The sequence below is a fragment of the Polypterus senegalus genome, unplaced genomic scaffold, assembly GCF_016835505.1.
Source record: "Polypterus senegalus isolate Bchr_013 unplaced genomic scaffold, ASM1683550v1 scaffold_3392, whole genome shotgun sequence".
Lineage (NCBI taxonomy): Eukaryota > Metazoa > Chordata > Cladistia > Polypteriformes > Polypteridae > Polypterus > Polypterus senegalus.
This window is the reverse complement of record NW_024383207.1, coordinates 1,722-5,644: the sequence shown is the minus strand read 5'-3', so window position 1 is coordinate 5,644 and position 3,923 is coordinate 1,722. Positions and strand designations below refer to the sequence as shown.

The following is a 3,923-nucleotide window of genomic DNA, read 5'->3' as shown; positions in this document are numbered from 1 at the left end:
TTGTGGTAAGCTGGTGGTCATCTCCTTATGACCGAGACCTAGCAGGCTGGCATTGTCCACTGCTGTTAAGGTCAGAAGGAGACACCGACGCTTGTTTAGCAGCTAACAGTTCTTTGACCGAGCTGAAGTAGGTTGGCTGAGCCCATCACTTTACAAGGTTTTAACCAGCTACGCTTACCCGTGTCCCTGTGTTGCTTGGCCAGTCAAGCGTTCTTGCTGGGGATTAATAAAGTATCTATCTATCTATCTATCTATCTATCTATCTATCTATCTATCTATCTATCTATCTATCTATCTATCTATCTCGGCGACACATCATCTGTTTTCTTTTAAGAAGCAAGACATGGATTCTACAACAATGAAACCAACCGATAAAGCAGAGGCCGATGTCATCATTTTAGAAGAATACCAGTCTGTAGGATGTGGAGGTGAAGCAGAGAAGTCTAATTAGGTCATTATGAATGGATGCCTTTTATAAATGTTCTTGGCTTTCAGACATGTTTTTTTTCTTGGCTTTCACAGCTGTATTGCCTTTTCTTGACTTTCACACCTATTTTACTTTATTCTTTAAAGGAGGTGCCAAAAAGAGAAACTCACCAGTCCGTGTAAAAGACCGAAGCACCAGCTGGATGCAGCACGACTTTTGACAAGAAAAAGACGGACACACCTGGCCTAGACGGCACGACCTTGGACATGGTGAGTCTGGACTTTAAGAACATTTCTGTTCAGTCTATTTGAATGGCGGTACTAAATAGGTTCTGATTTTATTTTATTTTAACTTGACAGATTGCATGTGGGGAGCCCAAGTATTATGCAAAAGAAGAGCTTTCAGCCACTTTGAAAGTTCTTATCGATAAAAAGAAAGATGCTTTAAAACCAGAAGTTAAAGATTTAATTTGTGACATTGAAAGGCTTACTGAGAGAATGCCTGCCTTAGTGGTGTGTTTCCTTTTTTAGGGCAGAAGGGCGAATTTAAAAACCCTAATGGCTATTTCAGTGTGACTAGATGTATCTACAGATCAATAGGGAATACCATTCCTGTAATGACACGTGGTACGTTTTTGTGTCTTTTAAGACGTGTGGCTTATATCTGCTCCAACAGTAATGACGATTCTGTTGAGAAAGCCATCCAGTTGGCTTCTGAAATAATGTCCAGAATCCTATGTTGTGCTGATACCCCGTCAGGAATATGTATATGTTTCGTGTGGGAATATAACTTTTCTTTTTTTCCCCATTATAGACTGACTTTAAGATGGCCGGTGAGGTCTTTAAACACATTGTAAAAGCTTGTTCAACTTCAAATCTGAAGTCTCAAGACCTGTGTGTAATTCTCCAAACACTTGTCAGCCATCACAGTCACAGAGCCGGATTGATTTTAATGAAGCGTTGTGTGAAGTCTGTTGTAGCTCACGTGGTCAGTAGCTGTGTAAGAGACGTATTAACGGGGTCTTGTTTAGCATGCCGTTTGGGTGACGAATCTCAGGATGGGCACACTTGTCTTTTACTAGAATCTGATTCTGAGGAGATGCACCCTTGTGTTTCCAGCATCTGTCAACAGATCAGTATTTAAAGATTAACACAAACGGTGTTTTCTATGTTTAAACCATTGTGTGGATTAAGAATTGTGAAACTGACTAAAATTCATATTCTCAACTGTCTGAAGCAGTTTGTTGCTGAAGTAAACACTTTTCAGCTTATACAAAAGATGCACCGTGCAGCAAAACCCAAGATTTGAACTTGTCTCTAATCACCATTACAGTTATTTTTTAAAGCCAAAATCGATTTACAGAAACCTAAACAAACTGCATTATCCATGCTAAACAAGACCTGTTTGTGTCGTATTTTCTGTCGGATGTTTGTATTTAGTTTTTTTGTTGTCAGATGAACTGAGACTCAGCAACTAGAACAAGGAAAACCAGATCCCTGCCAGCGTGACACGTAATACAACCTATAGAAGGTCTTCTCCTTATTTTATATCTGCTAGAAAAAGATTAATTATGACCACAATTGGTCGCTCAGTCGTCTGGGCTTATGTGTTTAGCTCTGTTGAACATTTAGGAGAAAAATGTGCTGAATGTCAAGAGAACAAATGGATACCAGATGGACACATTTGTAGTATTTGGTTCTCTAAACCATTTATTGAATATAAACAGTTTATTGATGCTCCAAAGGGCTTGATGAGATAGACTTGTGTCCTGTGTGCTGCTTTGTTAAAAATGTATAATCTCCATTGTTTTCGTAAAGCTATCAAGAATGATGTGGATGATATTATAGCTGAATATGAGCAGAGAGAGACACTCAGTGATGGATACGCACAACTGATTCAGCCTGTGAAGACCAGCGTTATGTGGTCGGCTCTTTCTAAACAGAGAAAATAGGCTGACATAATGTAGTGAAATACAAATATATAAAGTATGTGCTGGCTTAAACATTTTATTTTAGGTGTATTACCGACTCACTGATGGGTTTGGACCTGGTTTGCATTTTCATTTGCGTACTCGTATATTTATACATTTTCTTGTGTTTTGTTTTCTTTTCAAGTGAATTGCTAATCTGTATACAAATAAGCTTGTGTGAATATTTTACTGCTGTTTCTCCTTCTTTTATTCATACTTTAAACAATTTTAATGTATAGCAAACAATTTGTAACTCAAAGTGAAGACCAGATCTTATTTTGCTATGTTTGGAATTTTGCTTCAATAAAACTTGTTGTTTTAAAACACTTTGGCATCTTTTTATTTTGAATTATTGAATAAAACATGTTTTTTAGACACTTTGGTATCTGAAATATGCCTTGCTTTATAAAGGGCATGGTTTTACATGGTGGGCAAGGTAATGGCATGCCCTGGGTGTGTTTGAGATACGCTGCCAGGTTCCTTGGGTGTGTAATAGATTTTCTCTAAAGTTTTCTGGTACTTCCTCTAACCGGGTCTGTCACTCACGCTCTCTGTACTCTCTGTACACACCCCGGGCGCTGCACGCAGATAGGACCAGGATGTCTGCTCCATCCCATTGCTGACTTACCTTTTGACACCTTACAGGGTCCTGAAGGTCCATCTCAGATCACAAAGATGATCAGCCCCTGTTTTTAGGACCAAGACCGGCTGAACCATTTTCCTTACGCATGACTGACAAAAGGACCGATTCCGGTCAAACATCGCGCACACGACAACGGGGCAGAGTCGGGGAAACACCCTGCCCTATAAATAAGTTGGCAGCAGGTGGATACAGGAAATGCCAGGGGGGTGGGACATACACCTCTCAAAAACCTTAGGATGTATAATAGTGATGCACATTTAGTACTTTTTCAGCATACCTACTGGGAGTCGTGTCTGCAACCAGGAAAACCTGTTTCTGGGACAGCTGCCAATAGTGGTTGTTTTTGGATTTGTTGACAACGCGGCCTTCAGTGGTAACTTCACACACAAGCCCTAATTTTAAACATAACAACATCAACTTCATGGCTCTTTACCTGGATGGAGAGTAGATACCCAGCAGCCTCTGCAGCCTGATTTTACTAATGGTCACTGTGTCAGAGAATATTTTCAACTGGTGGAAACCGCAGACAAGAGGATGAAAGATACGGCACTGTTAGTCGATCGTGAAGAGTTTGCTAGACGGGATTCACTTTCTACATTCAACCTAAGCACTGATATGGAATCAACAGGACACGATTCAGTCATCAAAACAGGCAACCTCAGGGCTGAAATAAGATTTGCTGAACCGCTGCAAGATACACTGAATATGATTGTGTGTGCAGTTTGTGACAACATCATTGAAATTAACATGTGCTGGCAGTTAAGCCATGACATGTTCAGACATGCGGCCTCTGGACACCGAGCAGCTCAGGACCACCCTTGCATCGGGGCCACTGACACGCAGCCATTTTCTGGATGTATTCCCTTCAAATCAACTGTCCAAGG

General features: G+C 40.5%; 1 long non-coding RNA gene across 1 annotated transcript; it reads left to right on the top strand.

The window, feature by feature from the left end:
* The first annotated feature begins 473 nt into the window (after nt 1–473).
* LOC120521450 lies at nt 474–2,352 on the top strand. Its single transcript, XR_005632129.1, has 3 exons — nt 474–696; nt 787–939; nt 1,882–2,352. It is a non-coding gene; the product is annotated as an uncharacterized LOC120521450 (long non-coding RNA).
* Nucleotides 2,353–3,923: the final 1,571 nt, after the last annotated feature.